A 26,999-nucleotide genomic window follows, 5' to 3' on the forward strand; every position below is an offset into this window, starting at 1 on the left:
GGAAATATAGAAGTGACACAATTGTAATAATAATTGAGTATTTTTATAAGTAAATAAAATACGATCGGGAGTACAATACAGTTCTGCAACTGAAGTCACACTCAACTCAGTTCTTACAAACAGCGATTTTTGTAGCCAAGGTGGACACCTAAGTTCCACCTCCTTCATAACACTTACAATTAACAAAAGCTGTACTTCTTAAAAGCTATCTACATATTATCTAACATACATAGTGAACTTCAATCTTGCCCTGTGAACTCTATCGCTACGTCCTCCCTACACGTCTACCAGACTTTGAAGTTTTACCGTCTGTCTCCCACTCTACCCCAGCCTTGAAACACAAACATCTAGTGCTGTGTCTCCCTTTCAGGTCTGTCATAATTTACCCCTTCTCCTAACCCTGGTATCAGAAAGTGGCTCAGACTCTCCCCTGTGTATGCGTCCTTCTAAATTATCTATAGTATGCGAAGCCAGACTGTGACTGGTTTTACCCTGAAACTGACCTCTCTGATCATTCTCCTTTCTGTCCCTGCGTCCCCACTTGACCATTGTATCCAAACTGGGGCCTGTACTTTTCTCATATAATATACACTTCTGCACATTTGTTTTCTAAATCGCGTGTTGGCCAGAGTGGGCCCACTGTAGTTTTCTTAAGGCCTATTACATTACCCCCTCTAGTTGAATTTTCAACTACTTGATCACCTTTCCTACCCAATGTACCTATCTTAGGGGGTTATTCTAACTATGGAGGAGGGGTTAATCCGTCCCAAAAGTGACAGAAAAGTGACGGATTTACCACCAGCCGTATTACGAGTCCATTATATCCTATGGAACTCGTAATACGGCTGGTGGTATATCCGTCACTTTACCGTCACTTTTGGGACGGATTAACACTCCTCCAAAGTTAGAATAACCCCCTTAGTGCATGCATCCTGCTTCTCCTTCCACTCCTTACTACCTAATCTATTAGTAGGTAGTCCCTCCCAACTTCTGACTACCGGATTTGCAACACCATCCAATACCGTGAACAATACAATACATCAATAGGATCAGCACAAGAATTGGAAGAAGTCCCTTAAGCAATTCAGATAATGAGGACGGCATCCCTGGAAACCACTCGTTGGAGGCACCCCCCTCTTCTACCATTTTCTTCTGCAGATTGTGCAAAGTCCGTATAGCTTCTATTATTGTTCTATTGTCCGCATCATTAACCGGCACAAATGTACAGCAAGCCATACCAATCTTGGCACAAATCCCACCCTCCATTGCCGTCATCAAGTCTAACACATATCTATGTTGCCTCCGGTCCGATCCACAGTCCTGCATCCGGCGCCTCTGGGCAGGTCTAGGGGAGCAGTGTCTCTCTTTGGGGCCTGTGCATAGCGCGCCGAGGCCCAGGCTGGAGTCGGAGGCGCTGTATGGGTGTAATGAACTCCTTGCTACGAGGGTCCTGCATTCCCCACTAACCTGCCCCCCAGCAGTCAGAGGTAGGAGGGGGGGGGGGACGGGGGTACTCGTGTTTCACTTCAGCAGGTGCTGCACCTTCACGGGGCGATGTAAATATCACCAGTACTTGTGTCCCGGTGCACTGCACCTGCTGCTCATGCAAGTATCACGAGTACTTATATCCCGGTGCACTGCACCTGCTGCTCATGCAAGTATCACGAGTACTTGTATCCCGGAGTACTTGTATCCCGGTGCACTGCACCTGCTGCTCATGCAAGTATCACGAGTACTTATATCCCGGTGCACTACACCTGCTGCTCATGCAAGTATCATGAGTACTTGTATCCCGGTGCACTGCACGTGCAGCTCATGCAAGTATCACGAGTACTTGTATCCCGGTGCACTGCACCTGCTGCTCATGCATGCATCACCGGTACTTGTGTCCCGGTGCACTGCACCTGCTGCTCATGTAAGTAGCACCAGTACCTGTGTCCCGGTGCACTGCACCTGCTGCTCATGTAAACCCCGCCAGTACCTTGGGGTCCAGGCCCCGCTCTCGAAGACCAGGACACTCCACTTGGCGCTTCAAGTTATTCCCATTTAATAAAGCGCTTTATGTGGCTACAGCGCTGAGAAGTGACAATCCAGCACTATGTGACCCTCCGTCTCCCCATGGGGTGGCCAGGCTCGAGCCTCGGCACTAGCTGACCATCCCGTGATTCTGGGCAAATCAAGCGCTTCTACACCTTCCATGCGGGCTGGCGCTATAGAAAACTGGCAATAAATGCACAACTAAGTAAAACAAAGTCTTAGCTTAAAAAGGGGAGCACAGATAGACACCCCCTCACTTTTGCATCACATTCACTCGTTATAATATCTGGCACCTGCCCCCCCTCTGGCCCCAGGGTCACAGCCCCACAGTAAAGGTTTATTTAATGCAGGTTACTCAAGGCCTCTTCAGGGCTCAGTTCTCTTTCACTCATTCTGTCTCTGTATCGTATTGTAACTGTTTGTCGTGCCCGGTACACAGCTCCACCCGCACATGGCATTAGTGCCAGAAAATGTACAATCCGCACATTTCACAAAAGTGAACCCAGTACAAAGTGAAACCAGAATGCCTGGATAAATCACAGCTTTACTACTTAAACTGTGTGAACTCAGGCAAATATTTTATTTTACCAAATCTTCTCTTTCTTCATTATTGCGTATGAAAGTCCTTCCGAATATGTGAGTTCACAGTATCAGTTGTATAACAATCTGTTGTGTTTAATAGACTAATGTTGCTCTGTAATAATCTGGGCCATGTTCAGGGTTTACATGATAACTGTCTTGACTCCTAGGGCTTGTTAGGAGTGTGGTGGACCACGGCCCAGTGCGAGCTATCTGCCACATTACACCCACGGCAGGGGGACCCACCAGGGGGACCCACGGGGGGGACCCACCAGGGGGACCGCCGTCACCGCGGGAACGTTTCCCGACGGGTCATTGTTGAAGTCAGCCACATTGCTTTCCGCCAGCACTTTCATGGCGGCTCCACCACCATGAAAAGGCCGGTCGGGAAACAACTGCCGGGTGCCACGGGGGGCCCTGCACTGCCCATGGCCCTGGCATTAGTAGTGCGGGGTCCCCCTGCCCAGCACCCTTGAAGTGCGCACTGTCTGCTGTCATTTCAAGGGTGCCGGTGCACCCTGCGTGCTGCAGCACAGTCGCCGACTCTATTGTGATCCGAGAACAATGCTGCCGCCCCTTTCCCACTGGGCTGATGGGCGGACACCTCCCTTTTCTTTGAAGTATGGAGGGATGTAGGGACCACAGGCTCCAAACCCAAACTTTTTACCCCGGTTGGAATTCCACCACAGCAGCTTTCTGGTCATAGCAGTGCTTTTGCAGCTCCTGGCTGGCCTGAAGGTGTTCACTGGTGTCGTATAGCTATTTTAGCCATGTTTTAGACACGGTATAATAGCACACTGGCCTGCCGTTGTGCACTTTATCTAGTTACATTTTATTCAGCATCGCTTCAGTTTTCTAGCATTAGCCACAATTGCGGTGTTGTTTTATTTTCTCAAACTGTTTGTTCTTTTGCCTTAGACAGCATCACGTTCTTAGCACTGCACTTTGTGCTTTCCTCAAGGCTGCAGTCAGATAGGGTTGCCGGCAAAAGTGGTATGTTGTGTCTCCAACATTCACAGAAACATACACATCCTTACGTGGGACCTTTTCTCAGAACATCAACTGTTATAAAAACGCTACTTTGTACCAAACACTTTAGAGGGAGATTCCAGCCAGATGACCACGACTGCATGCTGATTGCTGATTGCCTACGCTACAGCCGCTTGCTTAGACTGCCTGGCATGTTACCCCCATTTTCACTGTATGTATGTTTGTTTTTGCCTCTGTCACTGGGATCCTGCCAGCCAGGACTCCAGTGCTCATAACTTTGTGGCCCTGTATGTGTTCCCTGTGTGGTGCCTAACTGTATCACTGAGGCTCTGCTAACCAGAACCTCAGTGTTAATGCTCTCTCTGCTTTTTAAATTTGTCACTGTAGGCTAATGACCATTTTCACCAATTTTGATTGGCACACTGGAACACCCTTCTAATTCCCTAGTATATGGTACCTAGGTACCCAAGGTATTGAGGTTCCAGGAGATCCCTATGGGCTGCAGCATTTCTTGTGCCACCCAAAGGGAGCTCAGACAATTCTTACACAGGACTGCCACTGCAGCCTGACTGAAATAACGTCCACGTTATTTCACAGCCATTTTACACTGCATCTAAGTAACTTATAACTCACCTATATGTCTAAACCTCACTTAGTGACGGTTAGGTGCAAAGTTACTTAGTGTGTGGGCACCCTGGCACTAGCCAAGGTGCCCCCACATAGTTCAGGGCAAATTCCCTGGAGTTTGTGAGTGCGGGGACACCATTACACGCGTGCACTACATATAAGTCAACACCTATATGCAGCGTCACAATGGTAACTCCGAACATGGCCATGTAACATGTCTAGGATCATTGAATTGTCCCCCCAATACCATTCTGGTATTGGGGGGACAATTCCATGCATTCCCGGGTCTCCAGCACAGAGCCCGGGTACTGCCAAACTAACTTCCCGGGGTTTTCTCTGCAGCTACCGCCAACCCTCAGACAGGTTTCTGCCCCCCTGGGGCCTGGCCAGCCCACTCCCAGGAAGGCAGAACAAAGGATTTCCTCTGAGAGAGGGTGTTACACCCTCTCCCTTTGGAAATAGGTGTTAAGGGACTGGGAGGAGTAGCCTCCCCTGGCCTCTGGAAATGCTCTGAAGGGCACAGATGGTGCCCTCCTTGCATAAGCCAGTCTACACCAGTTCAGGGATCCCCCAGCCCTGCTCTGTTGTGAAACTGGACAAAGGAAAGGGGAGTGACCACTCCCCTGACCAGCACCTCCCAGGGGAGGTGCCCAGAGCTCCTCCAGTGTGTCCCAGACCTCTGCCATCTGGGATGCAAAGGTGTGAGGGCACAATGGACACCTCTGAGTGGCCAGTGCCAGCAGGTGACGTCAGAGACCCCTCCTGGTAGGCTTTTACCTGGTTAGGTAGCCAATCCTCCTCTGAGGGCTATTTAGGGTCTCTCCTGTTGGCGTTTCCTCAGATAACCAATGCAAGAGCTCACCAGAGTTCCTCTGCATCTCCCTCTTCGACTTCTGCCAAGGATCGACCGCTGACTGCTCCAGGGCGCCTGCAAAACCACAACAAAGTAGCAAGACGACAACCAGCAACATTGTAGCGCCTAATCCTGCCAGCTTTCTCGACTGTTTCCTGGTGGTGCATGCTCTGAGGGCTGTCTGCCTTCACCCTGCACTGGAAGCCAAGAAGAAATCTCCCGTGGGTCGACGGAATCTTCCCCTTGCTAACGCAGACACCAAACTTCTGCATCACCGGTTTTTTGGGTGCCCTCATCTGGACGAGTGTGGTCCCTGTAACACAGGAGCTGGATCCAAGTGACCCGACAGTCCAGTAGTCCTTCTGTCCAAATTTGGTGGAGGTAAGTCCTTGCCTCCCCACGCCAGACAGTAATCCTGTGTAGTACGTGATCTGCAGCTGCTAGGGCTTCTGTGCACTTTTGCAAGGAATCCATCGTGCACAGCACAGCCCAGGTCCCCAGCACTTCGTCCTGCATTGCTCAACTCGCTGAGTTGACCACCGGCTTCCTGGGACCTTCTTTTGTTGTGTTGAGACGACTGCTGTACTCAGATCTCTTGAAAACCTGTTCAAGTGCTTCAGGTGCTGCCTGCTTCTGCTTGGGCTCTCTCTGTTGCTGAGCACTCCCTCTGTCTCCTCCTCCAAGAGGCGACCTCCTGGTCCTCCCTGGGCCCAGGCAGCACCCATTATCTTCAACCATGACTCTTGCAGCTAGCAAGGCTTGTTTGTGGTCTTTCTGCGTGGAAATAACTCTGCATCCTCCAGCATGCCGTGCGACATCTTCTTACCAAAGGAGAAGTTCCTGGCACCTTCCGTTGTTGAATCTTTGGCTTCTTCCACCCGGAGGCAGCCCTTTTGCACCTTCATCCGGGGTTTAGTGGGCTCCTGCGCCCCCCCCCCCGGACAGTTGCGTGACTCTTGGACTTGGTCCCCTTCCTTTGCAGGTCCTCAGGTCCAGGAATCCATCTTCAGTGCTTTGCAGTCAGTTGTTGCCTTTGCAGAATCCCCTATCTTGACTTTACTGTCTTTCTGGGGTACTAGGGTAACTTTACTCCTACTTTTCAGGGTCTTGGGATGGGGCATCATGGACACTCTTAGTCCTTCATTACAACCCTGGCGGTCGGTGTTAAAGCAGCGGTAATACCGCCAACAGGGCGTCAGAAAAAAAAATGGGACTACGACCGTGGCGGAAACCGCCAACATAGACAGCCACTTTAACACTCCAACCGCCACGGCGGTAGAATCAAACAGCGCGGCGGACACCGCCAACAGACAGGCGAGAGACAAAGTACCGTCCACTGTATTACAAGAGGCCTATCCACCACCTTTTCTGGGGCAGAACCAACGACATCAAAAGCACAGCGGAAACAGTACACAGAAGGGAAACACTCACCTCTCAACACTGAACGAGGAACCAGGACGCCATGGAGCCGGAACTACACATACTGCCCATGTTGATTTACCTCCTCTTCTACCAGGAGTACGAACGGCGGTGGCGGCGACCACGGTGAGTACTGCACCTACAACACGGGGGGGAAGAGAGTGACACACACATGCAACACGCAACACCCCCACCCACAGCAACATACACACAAATACATGCAGCAACATTACATATACACCCCCCCACCCCCTGGAAGAACGCAAGGAAAAAAGGAAATGATTGTAACAATTGTAATCAAGAAAAATCCACTAGTCAAAAGTCAAAATTCAGTATATACAAATTTGTACACAAACTACACAAGCCCGGAGAGTGTACTAATCATTGTCCGTGACCACTGGGCCCAAAATGCATGGGCGAGGCCCACATATGACACCTGATTCGAAATGGAGAGAACACTGCTGGGGCATCAGATCGAAAATAAAAAGGCACCTCAGGGTGAGGGGGAGGGGGAGGGGGCGCACCTCAGCCTGATGAACGCACAACCGCCACTGCTGCACGAGGGGGCTCCATGCCTATTGATGTATCCTGGGGAGTACAAAGCCACAGTCTCTCAAGTCTCTCCAGTGGGTGGTTTGCCCACTGCTTTATCCTGGGGAGTGCAAAGCCACAGTCTCTCAAGTCTCTCCAGTGGGTGGTTTGCCCACTGCTTTATCCTGGGGAGTGCAAAGCCACAGTCTCTCACGCGGATAACAGTCTCCACTGGTTCTGGAGGGGATCTAGTGCCCAGAGTGCTTCATCCTGCCAAGGACTGAGGTAGTGGATGTGATACTCCACTGGTTCTGGGGGGGGCGTGGTGCCCAGAGTGTTCCACGTGCAGTGTGGCCGGTACAATTCCCTCACCTGGGTGTGCGTGCCACGAGATTTGCGAGGTTCAGGTAGCATGATACGCCATGGAGGCAGCGACATACCCCACACTGCTGCGGCTGTGCCTTCTACCTGCAGGTGCAAACAGTGATGAAAGAAATGCCTCATGGAAGCTGGCCAGGGTCCAGGAACTCTCCTCCAGCCTCAGACGACTGACCACTGGGGATGGTAGCCATGCCAGCAGTGGTGCCTGTGTCTGAGAATGCAGCGGGCCGGTGGCAGGGTTTGCGGCGGTGCTGGCGGCAGTGCTGGCGACGGTGCATGGCTCAGCACCTGCTGAGGGACACAGCAGGACGTCTCCTGCAGCCTCGGACGGCTGCCCACTGGGGAGGAGGCTGGGGACTGTTGCTGAGGCTGTAAACGTGCCGGGGATGGTGCAGGTGGCGGTGAATGTGGCGGTGCAGTTGGCGGGGCAGCTAGCGGTGTTCGCCGCCGTACAGGTTGGCGTGGTCGTGGACAGAAAGTGTGACACTGGTCCCTCAGTAGGTGCCACCATGCCCTCTCCTGACCTGCTCTTCATCTTTTGGCCCTTCCCCAGCTTCGATGGTGCCGCAGTTGTCTTGCAACTATCCCCTTTGTTTTTTTGCTGAGCCCTTGGTGGCTGGTACTTTCGGCTTCTCTCTCCAGGATGTGGGCATCTTTTTCACCTTGGCAGGTGGCGGACAGTCCTTGCCCTCACTACATGGCACACTGGCAGCCCTGATGGGTGGCGCACTCGATGACCCCGCAGTTGCTGGCACCACTGTGCATGGGGATTTGGTGGCTGAGGTGCTGGGCTGGGACCTGGAAAGCCTGGCCCTAGGGGAAGGACGGGGGATGGTGAAGGGAAGAGGTCAAGGTTTGCCAGGAAAAGTTTTTTTGACACACTGGGATGGGAAGATTGAGAGGGTTTGGGAGTGGAGATAGAGGTAGTGGTTGTAGGAGGTGTACGTCTGCTAAATTTGGGTGAAGGTGCATGGGCTGGAGGCTGTTGTGAGGTGGATGGCTGTTGGGTGGGTGTGTGCCTGCGTTTGTGTACTTTGGGAGGAGGGCTCACTGACACACTGGGAGAGGACACAGGGGATGTGTGAATGGTAGTGGGGGTGGTGAGTGCACGTGAGCGGTGTATGGTGATGGGCGTGCTGGTAATGGAGGCAGTGGCTGAGGATGTAGTGCATGCAGGTGTGAGTGGAGACGAGACAGGGAGGAAGGAGGAGGACATGGAGGAGGGGGACACAGTGGAGGCAGTGGATGTTGCTGTGTCTGCATGGGGATGGTGCTTGTGTGAGTGCCTGGGGGATGTGTGGTGCTTATGTTTGCCTGAGCCACTCTTGTGTGTTGGCGAGTATACATGCTGGTCTGATGGTGTGCTTGGGATAGGCTGAGGTACAGGGGATTGGGTCTGGGTGGAGGAAGTTGGAGGGGGGAGGCTGGACAAAGGGACAATGGCTGCCATCAGTGCTGAGGCCAGAGCCTGAGATTCTCTCTGTTGGGATGCCTGCCCAGAATTAATGCCCTCCAGGTATGCATTTGTTTGTTGCAAATGCCTCTCAACACCCTGGATGGCATTCACAATGGTAGATTGCCCAACAGTGAGGGATCTCAGGAGGTCAATAGCCTTCTCACTGAGGGCAGCAGGGCTGACTGGGGCAGGGCCTGAGGTGCCTGGGGTGAAGGAGATGCCCACCCTCCTTGGTGAGCGGGCACGGGACACACGGTGAGGGGCTGCTGGGAGGGCGGAGCTGGTAGGGGGAGTGGCGGCTGTACCTGTTGATGCGGTGGGCACAGAGGTTCCCGCCACCGCAAGGGAGCTCCCATAAGAGGAGGAGTCACTGTCACTGCTGTCTGCTCCTGTACCCGCCGTGGAGCTCCCCTCGCCCTCCGTCCCTCTGGTGGCTTCAGACCCCTTTGTTTCGCCCTCCAGGGCCAAGTGGGTGGCAGCTCCCTCCTGCTCCGGTGCCAATGCTCCTCCACCTAATGATGCTATTGCACACAAGAACAGGGAGACCACAAAAAGGGGGGTGGAAGACAGAGAAAGACAGGTTCAGTGCATGCAACACCACTACCGTTGGCGGGCACAACACACAGGGAGCAGCCCTCTGCACTACGCCATGCACTGACAGTTCCTAGAAATTTCAGCTGACCATGGGGTATGAGGCATAAGACCTATTGCTGCACACCTGGAAGTCAGAGGTGCCTGACTACGTGTTGATGGCTATTACCACTGGTGGGTTTCGGGTGCCACATGGCCTGCCTCACAAGGGACCTTGCCTACCAAGTTCGCCCTGGCCTAGGGGAACCCACTGCCCACCTCCCCCACCCAGACACCTCGTAATGCGCGCAGAGTCAGCTGAATGAGAGTGTACTCACCCACTTGTGGCTGCTGTGATGCCCTCAAGCGCCCATCCAACTCCGGATACGCCACCTCCAGGATCCGGAACATCAGGGGGGTCATGGTGCGACGGGCACCCCTCCCACGTTGGGAGGTCATCCCCAGCTGGGCCTCCGCCGTCTTCTTGCTCCATCGGCGCAGGTCCTCCCATCTTTTCCGGCAGTGGGTGCTCCGTCTGCGGTAGACCCCCAGGGTCCGAACGTCTTTGGCGATGGCATGCCAAATACCCTTCTTCTGGTGGGCGCCTACCTAGAGGAATGGTACAGGGGAAAAGGAAATGACTTACCCGTCCGGACCGTCATACTCATTGCCCCCCAGTTCCCACCCTTGCCCTGACGCACATACACTCCCCATCCGCACATGCAGGCCTCAGCCCCACTCATGTATCTTCCATCCACACCACTACAAACAGGCATTGCCAATGGAGCATGCTCACAGTGTACTCACCTGTTTGTCTGGAGGACCGTACAGTTGCGTGTACTGGGGGAGGACCCCATCCACTAGTTTCTCCAATTCCTCCGAAGTGAAGGCAGGGGCCCTTTCCCCAGACACATGAGCCATCGTCGCTTCCAGGCACAGGTCACAGCAGCACTTGCAGTGTAGGTCCTCTCCTGTTGAAGGTCAGGTATTAAGTGAGTGAACAGACAGAAAATGGCAGTCATGTCCACAGCGGTGCGTACCGTCACCGCCGGCGTACATCGTCATTGGCTCCTGGGACCCATAGGGCCCAATGTTAACCAATGCAGAATTGCGCTGCGGTCTTAGACTGCCCACCGCAACAGTGTAGAACGCCAGCGCAGTTACCTCATATCCTCTTGTCCCACCTTACAGGTCAGGCAGCCGCCATTTCAGGAGGCCACATGGGATGGATGTTAAATGCATCACACCTATCTAGGCCGGGAATATAGACAGATACCGGCACATTGCGGATTAATAACATTTCTGCAAATAACAGATTGTGATACCTCAGTGTTGGATGACTCTCTGCTCGCTGTTCTCCTCCATAGGGCACGTCCGCTGGGGCAGGTGATGAGATGGCGGCATCCTCCGGTGGTCAGACCCCAGGTGGACCTGTCGACAATGGAAGAGAGACACATCCTAGTCACATACAGACTTGATTGTGCAACAATCCAGGAACTGTGTGCCCAGTTGGAGCCGGACCTGATGTCAGCTATACGCCATCCCACAGGAATCCCCTCTCTAGTGCAGGTCCTGTCTGTACTCTATTTCTTGGCCAGTGGGACTTTTCAAACAACAGTGGCCATGGCATCAGGGATGTGAATGTTCTCTAACGTGTTGTCCAGAGTGTTATCTGCCCTGCTGAAACACATGTGCAGCTACATCGTGTGCCCTCAGGTGGAGGATTTGCCCACAGTGAAAGGTGACTTTTATGCCCTGGGACATATCCCCAACATCATTGGTGCCATTGATGGTACACATGTGGCATTTACCCCCCCTGCAGGAATGAACAGGTGTACAGAAACCGGAAGAACTACCATTCCATGAATGTGCAGATGGTGTGTTTGGCAGACCAGTACATCTCCCATGTCAATGCCAAGTATCCTGGCTCAGTCCATGACGCTTACATTTTGAGGAATAGCAGCATTCCTTATGTAATGGGGCAACTCCAGAGGCACCTGTGTGGCTAATGGGTGAGCCTAAAGTCCCCACACAGTTTCATTAGCTGTCTGGGTATGGGGCAGTCCCTAAGGGTTAGAGTGTGTCTAACAGTTGTCCCTCGACATTTGCAGGTGACTCTGGTTACCCCAACCTGTTATGGCTACTGACCCCAGTGAGGAATCCCAGGACAAGGGCAGAGGAACACTACAATGAGGCACATGGGCGAACTAAGAGGGTGATCGAACGCACCTTCGGCCTTCTGAAGGCCAGGTTCCGGTGCCTCCATCTGACAGGTGGCTCCCTATACTACTCACCGAAGAAGGTGTGCCAGATAATCGTGGCCTGCTGTATGCTGCACAACCTGGCTTTGCGACGCCAGGTGCCTTTTCTGCAGGAGGATGGGCTAGATGGTGGTCTTGTGGCAGCTGTGGAGCCTCTGGACAGTGAAGAAGAGGAGGCAGAAGAAGAGGATATCGACAACCGAAACAACATCATCATGCAATGCTTCCGGTGAGACACAGGTAAGAAGATGCCACTGCTTCCCACATCTCATTCTATTGTTGGAGCTAGCATAAGTCTGTCATTTTCATTTAGTGTATGGATCCTGACTTGTCACTTTGACTTACCATTTCACAGATCTGGGTCCCAGTTTGTGCCCTTTGCTATGTTTACTGCTGGCCTACAGCTGTGTTACATTGCTATGTGAACAAGTAAATTGACATTGCTATATTCCATAGTTATTGCAATTACACATTTGTGAAAGCACAGACTTACTCCAGATTGTTTTGTGATTGAAGTGTGTTTATTCCTGTGCTAATAAGTGGAGGGGGTTGTAAAATGGGCTGGGGGTATGGTGGAGGAATGTCCATGGCAGAGTCCGGTCTATTTGTTTCACAGGTGCATTGTCCAAAGGGGCATAGGAAGTGGAGCAATGGCAGTTTAAGGATGGACATAGCGACATAGTGGGACAGAAGGGTGACATTCAGGGGGGTCTCATTTCCTGGCAGGGGTCTTGGCAATGTTCTCTGTCTTGTTCCTGGATCTCAGGGACCGTTTGCGGGGTAGTTCTCTATCTGCAGGGGGTGGGGTGCTGGTGTCCTGTTGTTCCTGTGGCGATACCTCCTGCCCACTAGCGCCGGCGGAGGTGGAGGGCTGTTCATCGTCCAGGCTAGTGTCAGGGGCCCCTTGTTGTACCACTGTGTCCCTCCTGGTGTTCAGAAGGTCTGCCAGCACCCCCGTAATGGTGACCAGGGTGGTGTTAATGGACTTCAAGTCCTCCCTGATCCCAAGGTAGTGTTCCTCCTGCAGATTCTGGGTCTTGTGAAACTTGGCCAGTACCGTTGCCATCGTCTCCTGGGAATTATGGTATGCGCCCATGATGTTGGAGAGCGCCTCGTGGAGAGTGGGTTCCCTGGGCCTGTCCTCCCCCTGTCGCACAGCAGTCCTCCCAGTTTCCCTGTTTTCCTGTGCCTCTGTCCCCTGAACTGTGTGCCCACTGCCACTTCCCCCAGGTCCCTGATTTTCTTGGGTTGGTGGGTTTGCCTGGGTTCCCTGTAGTGGTGGACACACTGCTGATTGATGTGTTCTGGGGACAGAGGGATGGGCCCGCTGTGTGGGTGTTGTGCTGGTGTTTCCTGAGGGGGGAGGCTCTGTGGTGGCTTGTGACAGTGTCAGGGGAACCGACTGTCCCGAGGTCCCCGATGGGCCGAACTGGTCATGTTGATCCAGTTGTGCAGATCTGCTGTCATCACTCTAGGCCTCTTCTGTCGGGGGACTGGATATGTCTGGCACGTCCTGTCCGGTGACATTGGGTAGGGGTCCTGTTGGGGTGTAAATGCATCTGTGCGTGCCATCTTGTGCATTGGGTGGTTGACCCTCTACTCCAGTGCTTGCATTATTGGCTTGGTCCCTGTGTGATTGGTGATTTTGGGGCATGAGTGAGTCTCTGTAGTGGACATGCTTGGGCGATGGGTGTCCATGCATTGGTGTTACATGCAGGGCTTGGTTTTGGGATGTATGGGTTGTGTTGGCGGGGTATCTGTGGGTTGTTGGGGTGATGGGTATGAGGGTAAGGGTGGGAGTATGTGATGGCATGCAGGTGGGGTGGGGTGATAAGGTAGTAAAGATTTGCCTTAGTCCTCCTGCTACTCCTGCGAGGCCCTCAGGATGCAGTATTGCCAAGACTTGCTCCTCCCATGTTGTTAGTTGTGGGGGAGGAGGTGGGGGTCCACCGCCAGTTCTCTGTACAGCAATCTGGTGTCTGGAGACCACGGAATGCACCTTCCCCCGTAGGTCGTTCCACCTCTTTCTGATGTTGTCCCGTGTTCTTGGATGCTGGCCCACTGCGTTGACCCTGTCCACAATTCTGTGCCATAGCTCCATCTTCCTAGCAATGGATGTCTGCTGCACCTGTGATCCAAATAGCTGTGGCTCTACCTGGACGATTTCCTCCACCATGACCCTGAGCTCCTCCTCAGAGAACCTGGAGTGTTGTTGAGGAGCCATGATGTGGTGTGGGTGATGTGTGAGGTGGTGTTGGTTGTGATGTGTGAGAGGGTGTGTTGGTGTGTGTTGTTTGAGGTGCGTGGATGTTGTGTAAGTGATGGTGTTGTGTGTCTGTGGATGCTGGTGTTGTTTTAGGTAGTGTCTCTCTCTGGCCTGCTTTCAAATTTCTGGTAGTAAGGGTTTGTGGGTAATGTGGGTGTGTGCTTTATATTGGATTGGGTGTGTGGGAGTGGTGTGTGTATGTGTATCAGGTGTGTGTATTTCGATTCGTCCAATGTGGTTGTGTTTTGTAAGTGTGTGTGTATTTTGGGCGCGCGGTGTGTACCACCAATGGATTACCGCGGTTGAAAGACCGCCTCATTGATTCGTGGGTCGTGATAGTGTGGGCGTATTCTTGTTGGCGTGACAGTGTCTGTTTTATTATTGCCAGTTTATCACTGACCTATGGTGTGGCGGACATGTGTAGGTGTCTGTATTGGGGCAGATTCCGGGCTGTGGGTCGTAATACCTGTAGCGGAATTCCACGGCCCGAGCGGTATGTTGGCGGTCTTCTGCACAGCAGTAAGTGGGATTTACCACCAGGCTTGTAATGAGGGCCTTAGTGTTTTCTTACACTCCCAGCGACCCCCTACACTACACTAGACCTGGGTTCCATTCGTGCTTCGCATTCCACTTTTGAAGTATATGGTTTGTGTTGCTCCTAGGCCTATTGTGTCTTATTGCATCCTATTGTATTCTACAGTGTTTGCACTACTTTTCTAACTGTTTACTTACCTGATTTTGGTTTGTGTGTATATTTTGAGTATTTTACTTACCTTCTAAGGGAGTATATCCTCTGAGATACTTTTGGCATATTGTCACTAAAATAAAGTACCTTTATTTTTAGTAACTCTGAGTATTGTGTTTCTTGTGATATAGTGCTATATGATATAAGTGGTATAGTAGGAGCTTTGCATGTCTCCTAGTTCAGCCTAAGCTGCTCTGCTATAGCTACCTCTATCGGCCTAAGCTGGTAGAACACTCCTAATCTACTAACAATGTATAACTGGACCTGCCACAAGTTATAAGTACCATCAGCTACCCACTATAAGCCAGGCAGGCCTTCTACATTGGTGGTTCAGCGGTGGGATAAGTACTTGTAACTGCTTTACCACTTTGTCATTGGTACTTTTCATAAGAAAAACAGATACCAAATACTTCAGGATATACACAGTTAACCTAAACAGTTTAACTTTCTTTCTCTAAACTTTCTAAAAAGTTTTAGAAATGTTTTCAAAAGTTTTGAAAAGTTTAAAAATGTTTTTCTCTTTTCTCTAAATGTTTCTAAACGTTTTTCACTCTACCTTAAACTCTTTCTAACAATCATGTCTGCAGCCCCACAATTGTCCAGGCAACATATGGTATTTTACACTTTAAAAGTTTGAGGGGTCTCTGAATTGAAAGGGGTTCAAGTATTGGTAAGAATCCCACAAAAGATCTTCTCCTTAGCCTTCTCCTAGAAAGTTACCAGAACCAGCCTAGCCCATCCCATGATTAGGAGGTAGGGGAGGGAGGTACCCAGCCAGACTCAGAGGAGTCCCCTCAGGATGCTGGGTTAGGATTCTTCCAAGGATCTGCCAGCTAACAGGCCATCTAGTGACACTGGTAGTGGGAGGGGTTCACACACTAGTAGGGTACCTTTGACTCCATAAAGGCCATGTTACTAGAGTCCAGCCAGTTAGGGACAGGTCTAACTCTGGCAATTCCCATCTTTCTTCTGTGTCTCCCAATTCCCAAGCCTCCCACCCTGAGGATAACTTAATGGAAAGGGAACTCAGAAAGCTTAGGTTGGAAGATGCCAGGCTGAAGCTTAAACAGCAGCAGTTGGCCTTAGACAGGGAATCTCTGGATGTGGAAAGGGAAAGGCAGAGGTTGGGGTTAGTTCCCCATGGTGGCAGCAGCAGTGTTTTTGATAGCAATCTTGTGAGAGAACAATATTCCAGAAACCTGCATAAGATAGTCCCCCTTTACAAGGAGGGGGATGACACCAACAAGTGGTTTGCTGCACTTGAGAGGGCCTGTATGGTACAGTTGGTCCCTCAAAGGCAGTGGGCTGCTATCCTATGGCTATTGTTCATTGGTAAGGGTAGGGATAGGCTCCTTACTGTCAGAGGAAGTGATGCTAATAACTACCAAGTTTTGAAAGATGCACTCTTGGATGGATTTGGCTTAACCACTGAACAATACAGGATTAAGTTCAGGGACACCAGAAAAGGGTCCTCTTAAGACTGGACAGACTTTGTAGACTGTTCAGTGAAGGTCTTGGAGGGGTGGTTACATGGCAATAAGGTGACTGACTATGAAAGCCTGTATAATCTAATCCTGAGAGAGCATATTTTGAACAATTGTGTGTCTGATTTGTTACACCAGTACTTGGTAGACTCAGATCTGACCTCTCCCCAAGAATTGGGAAAGAAGGAAGACAAGTGGGTCAGAACAAGAGTAAACAGAAAAGTTCAGAGGGTGACAAGGGTGGCAAGAAGAACGATGGTAAGTCTTCTGACAAGGGTGATGACAAAGATAAAAAACATTCTGAGTCTTCATCAGGCTCACAAAAATCCTCTGGGGGTACCACTTGTCCAAAGAAAACCACCAAGGCTTCCACTACCACAACCCCAACTGCAACCTCTAGTACCACTAGTAATAGCAGTGGTGGTGGGAAGTCTACTATAAATAGCCAATTCAAGGGTGTAGCTGGGGTCACCATTGGCAGTGTAGTTGGGGTTGGTCTTGTTAGGGAGACGACAGAGGCTGTTTTAGTCTCTAATGTTGGCATTGACTTTGCCACCTTGGTTGCTTGTCCCCTTAATATGGGTAAGTACAAGCAACTTCCCCTAATTAATGGTGTTGAGGTTGAGGCCTACAGGGACACAGGAGCCAGTGCAACTATGGTTATAGAGAAACTGGTTCACCCTGATCAACACCTACTTGATCAGCAGTACCAAGTGACTGATGCTCACAATAACACACGTAGCCACCCCATGGCTGTTGTGAATCTCAACTGGGGAGGTTACTGGTCCAAAGAAAGTTGTGGTAGCCACTGAATTACCTGCAGATTGCTTACTAGGCAATGATTTGGAGACATCAGCTTGGGCTGAAGTGGAATTGGAGGTTCATGCAGCAATGCTGGGCATTCCTGGGCATATTTTTGCTTTGACAAGGGCTCAGGCCAAGAAGCAAAAAGGACAGGGTGACTTGGATCCTGGAACAATGGACCAAGTGCTCCCAAAAGCTAGGGGTAGTAAGGATAAATCCTTGCCCACTATCCCTCCCTCACCAGAAGATTCCCCTTTTGAGGAAGAGGAATCCTCTCCCTGTGCAGAACCTACACCAGAGGAGCTGGCAGCAGACACTGCTGAGCTTTTGGGTGCAGGGGGGCCTGCTAGGGAAGAGCTGAGTGTGGCACAGCCGACCTGTCCCACACTAGAGGGTTTGAGACAGAAAGCTGTCAAACAGAAGAATGGGGATGTCAGTGATAGCCATAAGGTGTATTGGGAAGACAACCTCCTGTATACTGAGTCAAGGGACTCTAAACCTGAAGCTGCCAGGAGATTGGTCATCCCTTTGCAGTACAGGGAGTTTCTTCTTACCTTGGCACATGACATTCTTTTGGCTGATGCTTGATTCTGAAAAAACAGAGGTCCTCTTTTTTAGAAAGAATTCACCCTCCTGGGACCAATCTTGGTGGCCACAAATGTTAGACCCTCTCCCCACGCCTGTATCCACTATAAAAAACCTAGGAGTAATTTTCAATTCCAGCCTGTCCTTTAATGCACAAATAACCAAACGTTCCTCATCTTGCTTCTTTTGACTATGCAAGATCAGGAACATCTTTCAGTATATACCTTTTGAATTGCAAAACAATGAAACTACAGCACTTGTGTTATCAAGGTTTGACTATTGCAGTGCCCTCTACATAGCTATTCACCAACATTCCTTGCAAATATTGCAATATCTTCAGAATGCAGCAGTAAGACTTTTGAAAAAAGTTCATTGGCTGCCAGTAAAGAAATGAGTCAGATTTAAAGCTCTTTGTCTCGCTCACAAAGCCTTGCATGGAGAGACCACTCCGAACAATCTTACCTGGTATTATCCCAGTAGGCCACTTCAATCTGCTAGTTCTTGTACAATAAAGGTCTGTAAAATTAGGTCTGACTGGTAGGGGAAAGTTTCATCTATGCTACATCCCATCTCTGGAACAATCTACCGGAACAGCTGAGAAGTCAATCTAACCATCTGATTTTTAGGAAACATCTTAAAACCTGGCTGTTTTCCAGTCTTTAAATGAGAGGCAACAATTCAGCGTATATCGGCAGGAGCATAGTCAGTATGGTTAACACAGCACCAAGGTACATTTGCACGCTTTAGAAAGTAGGAAGTAACCTTCTTTATATAAGTTGGTATTCAGATACAAGATGAAGACTCAAGAGTTAATTTGTTTCCAGGCTTTACAAAAGAGGATTTACCTCCAGATTTAATTTGCACAGTAAAGAGACTTGGATTTTTACAAGAAAATAAACTAGATTGATTGAAAGTTCAGAGCCAGTACAAATCATGGTGAAACCAAATGCAGCGAATCCACACACTCTTCAGTACAACCTTACAGGTGAAGTAGAGGAGGGAATTGTACCGGTCATTGATAAAATGATTGAGCAGGGCATTCTAAAAGAAGTGCTAAGGAGCACATATAACTCTCTAATCATGGGGATTAGAAACACAAGTGGTAATTAGAGTAAGAAACAGGGAGTGAGAAAAATAAATACTATTGTTGTCTTATGCTGAGGTATTGTATTATAGAACATGCAAGATCCAATGCCATTATTTTGCTTTTAGGTGAGTCACAATTATTCATTTTCTGAAATTACATTTTGTTATGCTATGTTTTCCTGAAAGTTTATTGGTTGTTGTCATTATTACCTCATCATGAACCATGTCTATAATGTGTTCCCTCTGTCTGAAAAATATAAAATGTACTGTTTTTGGGATATTTCCTGGAATGTTTTTGCCCTTTTCCATAAGGCAGGCTTCATTCAGTCCACTTACTGATTTTATTCTTAAGAACGTTCCTTTGTTTTTAACTAAGCAGACTCTATGTTAGTTTGCAAATTTGATATTATAGAATAACTTTTTCCAATTCTTAGCAGACAGTTGTTGTGTTGGTCAGTTTATTGACTTTGCATCTAGAGTTATTTCAAATTCTGGCTTTTGATATACTTCAGAGGTTACCTTTATGTGATCCTCTTGCAAATATTATTATGACCATTTCTCTGACAGCTTAACCATGTTTTTGCCTCCTGTAATTATTTTAAATGCATAATAATATAGCCTTATAGCTTGTTGTAGGTCCAAAGGCAAGGGCCTTTACCAAGGAAGATGTTGTTTAATGGCCAGTATTGCCTGCTGCGGCAGACTATAAGGCTATTACTGCATTTTCCCAATGAGGACAAGATGTGTTAATTAATAAAACAAAAGAACCCCCGAGACTGAGGTGGGTGAAACACCCCTGTGGCTCTGAAACATTTGTTTCACAGGTTTTGCTGTGAATTTTTAACAGTTAGCAGCTGCATGCAGGGTCACAGCAGTTAATTGTTTAACATTCACAGCCCCTGGTTCTTTCCTGGCTTGGCCAAACTGCTTTTTGTCATTCAGGTGAGCCAGGAAGATTCAGGAACTTAGCAGAAGCCCCAACTCCTCCTCCCGAGACACCACTAACACTGTGAGCTACGGGAGGAAGAAGAGGGGAGGCTCCTCCGTGCCCTGCTGCGCATTCTCTATCTTTTGCTTCCTTCTGACCAATCCATACATTTTGGAGAGGCAGTGGCTGTGCACTAGGACATCGTAATGTTGAGAGCAGCGGGCCTTTATCAGGGGTTATACGCTGCTGCTGCTCCATTGACTTCAAAGGAGATCTCAACATTCACTGTTCTGTGCTTTGTCTTGCCAAGGTTTGATTCCAGATCCTAGTCCTTGGGTCATTATCCAGTGGGGCTCAGCAGACACCGGTCCCCCACATCATCCCTTTAGGTAATTTATAGATAAAAAGCACCAACACATTGATGCCTTGTTGGCAGAATTATGTACAATGACTTTACCATGCCATTTGCAAACCATATTGTTTTGATTCATGCGTTTCATGCGTTGTAAATGGAAAGACGCGGTTATGAATAAGCAGACTGGGTTGATGATGTCTCCATATTCACAGAGACCTTTTTCAGCAAGCGATCATGGTTCTTGGTGAACCAAAAATTTCTATTTATTCATAGCATAGTTGCTTTACAATGACTTATAGAGAACAAGAGTTTCTTTTGTTTTGTAAATTCAGGGCAGTTATTTGGAAGATGGGATGAAGTGTGATTGTCGTCTGATGCAAAAGTGTTTGTTTACTTCGGTTCAAGGTATTCTGGGATGACCAGGTGGTGCGGTGTGGTGCGGCTGCCACCCTTGGTGGAACAAGAAATATAACGGTCAGGTACGGATACCTTTAACCCTAAGTTTCCTTTTCCTCTGTTTCTTCTTTCTCTGTTCCCTCTCTCAATCTGTTTTTTAATGTCTCTTCAACATTTGACGCCCTCTTTACACTATTTGTGTTGCTATCAAACTTCTGATAATAGCCTGATGGAGCCACATTCCTCCTGGAACACGTTGAGGCCTAATGCTGGTCCAATTCCTTTCTAAGTCGGTTTTGCCCAGCAGTTCCTTGACTATCTGAGCATTTGTCTCCTCCTCCTACACCACGGGATACTATCCTTCCTTTGTCTGTTCTTCTACATCTTTTCTCTCTGGATCTTACTTCCACATCTTTACGTCCTCGCATCCAACCCTTTTCTGTCTTGTCTGCCACTTCACGGGTCGTGCTGGGCCCGTCTGTTTTGTGTTTGTCTTTTCTTGACCCTTTTTGGTTTCCTATACCGTTGTGATGTTTTCCTTTTTCAGGTGTTGCAGTGCTTGGGTTCTGTTGGAGGATGAGTTCCAGGTCACCAAGTAAGCCCTTATCTTCCCCTCAGTTTGAAATGGTGAACTCCACTGAGCTAACTGGACACAGCCTCAGCGGACAGTGGCATTTAAAGCACTGAGTAGAAGGCCAATTCCTTTTTTCTATAAAATGTCCCTTCCTAGATCGCTGAAAAAAGTAATGACACTCTAAGTGGCCAGGGGAGTAAACAACATCTGTTAATTCATTACAAGTATTACAGGTATCTCACTAGGATGTCAGTCGTTGAGACCTTGAGTTGCGGTGGTTCCAAGCTTCCTATCTACAGACGCCAAGAGCTGTTTTACCACTATCAGAAATGCAGCTCAAACTAATGACCTTTCTTGTTTCTGTAAATGCTTTCTTTCTGCAAAGTATAAGATCATTTTATTTTATTCGTGTTCATTTACAATCTCTGACTCTATTTCTACAGGTGACTGAAACACGAACACAAAAAGGAAGGTTTTAATTTAGTGAAACACCTTGAAAAGTGTTACTTTAAGGAACGGTAAAACATTCCAGAGCATTAAAAGGAGAAACACATTCTATGAGCGAGAAACGGTGAGGAACCTGGAGCGGAAGAAACTGCTCAATGTGGAAGTTGTCAAATCCTGAAAGTAAAATGACCATTAATGTTTCCAAGTGTCATTTCCTGAGCATGAGTAGCCTCTGAAATATACATGGAACACAAGAGTAAATTGAAAGTCTGCATCAGCTAGTTGTAAGAATATTTTAACTTAAAGGAAACAATTCAAGATTAGGCGAGCAAAAAATTGCGGCAACAAATGATACCCATGCAGTGCACTGGAGAATATTCAGTGTTGTAGATTCTCTCTGATGGTTTATGAGAAATGCCTGGGATCCACAAACCGCAAACCAGCAAAACAGTATCTGTACACATAACATGACAGAAGTGTCAGGACGACCAGTCGCCTCCATGTAAAAGAGCGAGCTCTTGTCCATGTCTCCTGTGATTTGTAGAGAGAAAACATTGTTTAAAAGAAACAAATTGTAACTGATCTTTCTCAAATGTCATTACAGCAAAGAGGCTGGAGTATCCTTTCCAGTACAGAAAGATTCCCCCAATAACTGTCTCTTGGGGTGATCGGAGTAGGATCCTGCTCCGCCAAAGTCGATCATATACCTGCCTTAGCCGTATAGTAAAAAATCTGGTATTGGCTCAGAAAGCTTCAAAGGGGCCAGTGCTTTGCCACTGATAATTCCTAAAACCACTCTGGCGTGCCCTAATCACTTGTCATTACTTGTATGAACAAATGTACCTAAAAGGCAAACGCTATACCCCAAAGACCTTATCAGTGCTTTTAAAACTCTAAAATCAGATGTGATAAACTGCAGTCACAATATTAGTCCAATTCAACATCAGGGGCCTCACCAGGGCACAACTTGGATAAAATGAATCCATGAGAGGCATCTTAATAAATACAAGGGCCTCCTCAGTGAAGGTTTATAAGACAAGTTAGGTAGGCTGCCTTTGAAAGTAGGAAAATGATCTCCAGATAAAAGCTAAAATTAGTTAAATACAATTGTTAAGAAGAGCATCTGCAGTTTATTTTAGATGTTAATGCTGAGTGTAACATAACTGAGTACAGACTCTTGAATTAGATTAATTCTTAACATGGCATGTATGCAGGAACAAACCAGACATGGAGATACATACATCTCAAATAAGAGCAATAAATGTGAGAACAGCTTTAGTTATCAATCCCACCTCACTGAACACGAGAGAACTCACACTGGACAAACACCTTATCAGTGTCCCGAGTGCCAGAAAGTATTCAGTCACAAATCCTCTCTCATTCAACATGTGAGAATCCACACTGGGCACAAACCTTATCAGTGCTCTGAGTGCCACAAAAGCTTCAGCCAGAAATCTAGTCTCACTAGGCACGTGAGAAACCACACTGGACAGAAACCATATCAGTGCTCTGAGTGTCAAAAAAGCTTCAGTTTTCTGGGCAGTCTCACTCGACACATGAGAATCCAAACTGGGCAAAAACCTTATCAGTGTTCTGAGTGCCAGAAAGACTTCCGTCACCAAACCTCTCTCATTTTACATCTGAGAAGCCACACTGGGAAAAAACCTTATCAATGCAATGAATGCCAGACAAGCTTCAGTCAGAGAGCGTGTTTAATTCAACACGAGAGAATCCATACTGGACACAAACCTTATCAGTGTTCTGAATGCCAGAAAAGCTTCAGTTCAAAATTAAGTCTCACCCAACATGAGAGAACCCACACTTAGCTAAAACCTTATCAGTGCTCTGAATGCAGGAAAAGCTTCAGTCACAAATCTGGTCTAGCTCGTCATGAGAAAACGCACACTGGACTAAAACCGTATCACTGCTCTGAATGCCAAAAAACCTTCAGTGAGAAAGCTAGTTTAATTCAACATGAGCGAATCCATACTGGGCACAAACCGTTTCAGTGTTGTGAATGTCAGAAAAGTTTCAGAGTGAAACAAAATCTCACTAAACATCAGAGAACTCATAGTGGGCAAAAACCGTATCAGTGCTCTGAATGCTGGAAAAGCTTCAAACAACAGTCTGGTCTCGCTCAACATGAGAGAACTCACACTGGACAAAAACCGTATAAGTGCTCTGAATGCCAAAAGAGCTTCAACCAGAAAGTCAGCCTCGCTGCACATGAGAGATCCCACACTGGGCAGAAACCATATCACTGCTCTGAATGCCAAAAAAGCTTTAAGCACAAATGGTTTCTAACAATACATGAGAGAATCCACACTGGGGAAAAGCCTTATCAGTGCTCTGAATGCCATAAAAGGTTCAGGCGGAAAAACCGTCTCTCTATACATGAGCGTTTACACACTGAGCTAAAACCTTATCAGTGCTCTGAGTGTCAGAAAAGCTTTAGGCGGAAAATCTGCCTCATTCAACATGAGCGCGTACACACTGGGCTCAAACCTTATCAGTGCACTGAATGCCAGAAAAGCTTTAGTCAGAAAGACAATCTCATTCGACATGAGAGAACACACACTGGGCTAAAACCTTATCAGTGCACAGAATGCCAGAAAAGCTTCAGTCAGAAAGACAATCTCACTCAACATAAGAGAACACATACTGGGTACAAACCTTATCAGTGCTCAGAGTGCCAAAAATGTTTCGGTTGTAAGATCAGTCTCATTCGACATGAGAGAATCCACACTGGGGATAAACCTTATCAGTGCTCTGATTGCTCAAAAACATTTAGCCAGAAATCTAGTCTAGCTCAACATGAGAGCACTCACTCTGGTCCATGACCTTATCAGTGCTCTGAATGCTGGAAAAGCTTCAGTCGAAAATCTGGTCTTGTTCAACATGAGAGAACTCACACTAGATAAAAACCTTGTTATTTTTCTAAATACCAGGGAAGTGTCAGCCGGAGATTCAGTTCGATTCAACATGAGAGAACCCACAACGAGAATGAAAATTATAAGTGCTCTCAATGTGACAAAAACTTCAGTTGTAAATGCAGCATATCTACATGAGAAAGACAGTGCGGGAGAAATAAAGTTGCTCGCTGTCAACCCTGGAGAGGAGAGTTCAGCACTGCAGAACATTCATATGACGTAGCCACAAAGATCGAAAGCCATTGATTGTCCTACAAACTGTCTACTGAAAGCACACTGTGATTGGTGGAAATACTTGAATTAACCTTAGTTCTTAGTGACTATTTGTGGCCTTATTGCATTCAGTGTGTTTTGCTCCCTGTGTGCCAAAGAGCCACAGCACCAACCTACAAGGATAAGTTGATCCTGAACTTTGAGGCCACGCCCCTATGATCTGGAATGCAAATAACCTAAAACTGTTTCCAGCCTTGATAAGCCTCAACAGGGAGCTGCAAAAGGAGTTCTTTCATCGTAGGTCTCTGTGGAACCAACAGCAGTTCAAGACTGTGCCACTTAGAGCTGATCATTGAGAAAAACTAAAGGTGATGGAAGCACTGGTAGTTAATCTTGGCAACATTCCACCACATCATTCTCTAGTCTTTGGACCACTAAAGACAATGCCAACCATATGCAAACCATTCTTGGCACCACCATAAATAGTCCTAAATACTTCTGTTATGAGGGCACACAGCATAGTATTATAAAGATCCACTTAAGTGGCCTCTTTCCATTTCCAGTATGCTACAAATGGAACCTGCTCCCCATCTGCCGATGGAAGTTTCACAAGCTTTAGAATCACATCAGATACATCCAAGAGGGACTCACAGATAATCAGACATATTCATAAACTGCAATAGGACAATTAAGTACGACAGAATGCTATTCACAGAACAATGTGTAAATGTCCGGCCTTTCCCAACTTTTTCGGCGACGAGTTGTCTGCACCTACTGCAGAGTTTCCCCACACGTTAATATACTTTTTAGTACTAAATGCAGGAGGCACAGAGGGGTTTGGCTGCTAAATTGTAAATATTTATCAATAAAGGGGAGATGATAAGGAAGGAGTAAGAGGGAGTTTACGGAAAGACAAGCACTCACCCACAAAGGAGTAAGCCCATTTTAACTTACACTCCACAGTTCTAAACTTACTACATCTACAATGTACCTAAAACAGTTGTAAATACACTCCAGCTCAGAGCAGGAGTAAGTCCAACATCACACATGGCCATCCACTCAAACTGCAACTAGTAAAAAATCGAAATATGTGTAATTAAATGGCAAACAATATCCAAATAAAAAACATTTTATTATTTTAAAATGTTTTAATGTAAACACTAATACAACCTTCCTTTTCAGTAAAGTATAATTACATTTGTTATACTTAATTCTCTACATCACATTTAATAATTAATCATGCATGATAAAATGTTAGTTTAGGTGGGAAACCTTTAATTTAAGCTTACACAATTTGGGCAGTGCTCTCCCTGTGTAAAAAGATGGGGAAAATTATAAATGTTTATTATACTAGAAGAAATGAATTGTTTATATGTTAAATATTAGTGTAAATTAATAAAATATACTTTAAACGTAGAACACAATTAAAAAAGGCTACAACACTATTAACTTGTATTTTAATTAACTTATTTTAAATGTGCTAAATAATTTTTTGAAGAATTGTATAAAAACATCCCACCTAAAGTAAAATCATTGTATTTTCTTATGATATTCTTAGAATTACTACATTGTATTGTACTGTATTAGGCACTTACAGAGCACAAAGCTACCCTAGGGCATCCTAGCGCTATAGTGTACTACACATTACACAGCGGTGATGATGTTAAACATCTGCCATCAGAGCCAGGAGATCAATAAGATTGAGCGAACAGCTGTTTCCGTAATGGCAATTCCAATTCAGCTGTCTGCAAGGTAGTAGGCATAGAATTCCATAGCTTTGAAACATTGTACTGGAAAGATCGTCCACCTCTTCTCGCTCTCCTGATCACCGGAACCATAGCCAGGCAGGAGTTAGAAGAACACAAGCGTCTTGTAGGGGTAAAAGGAGTGATCAGTGCATTCCCAATCTTGGGACCCGTCTGGGTGATCTACGAGCAATGCATTTGCCTTACACACCTCTGCTCAGAGGGGATACAGCCTTAGAAAAAGCTATGTATGGAATTAATTTAAATAATGTTTTTAATAGTTACAATATATTCTAATTAAAAGGTTAACTTATTTTATGAAATAATTAGTTTTAAAATGTTTAATTATGTAGCATTCTTTTGAATTTATAGGTAGTTTTGAAAGGCAGAATACATTATTGTTATTTATCTTTATTTCCAGTAGGGTTCTATTTTTAAGTCTCAGCCGCCATTAGTTTCTAGGGAGGGGTTTTGCATTATCAGTGTTGGCTTTGTGTAGTGCTGCACTTCTCATTGCTGCATTCTGGCTGTAGTAGAAATCACATTTGTACATTGTGCTCCACCTCTATTTAAGGGTGTGAAGTCTACACTTTTAAGTAACTACGCTCGTAATGGTGAATAGCTAAAACTAGAAACGTTACTCTATGAGCATCATTGCACATATAGGTTACTCACAAGTGTAGGATACCTTTGTGAATAGCCCTCACGATGCCCAACTTGACCTGATTGTTTCATTT

At 47.3% G+C, this 26,999-nt stretch overlaps 1 pseudogene; it reads left to right on the forward strand.

Moving 5' to 3' along the window:
- Positions 1-1,384: 1,384 nt before the first annotated feature.
- Positions 1,385-26,468, forward strand: LOC138276112 (zinc finger protein 84-like; annotated as a pseudogene).
- The last annotated feature ends 531 nt before the right edge of the window (positions 26,469-26,999 follow it).

The sequence above is a fragment of the Pleurodeles waltl genome, unplaced genomic scaffold (genome assembly GCF_031143425.1).
Source record: "Pleurodeles waltl isolate 20211129_DDA unplaced genomic scaffold, aPleWal1.hap1.20221129 scaffold_37, whole genome shotgun sequence".
Classification (NCBI taxonomy): Eukaryota; Metazoa; Chordata; class Amphibia; order Caudata; family Salamandridae; genus Pleurodeles; species Pleurodeles waltl.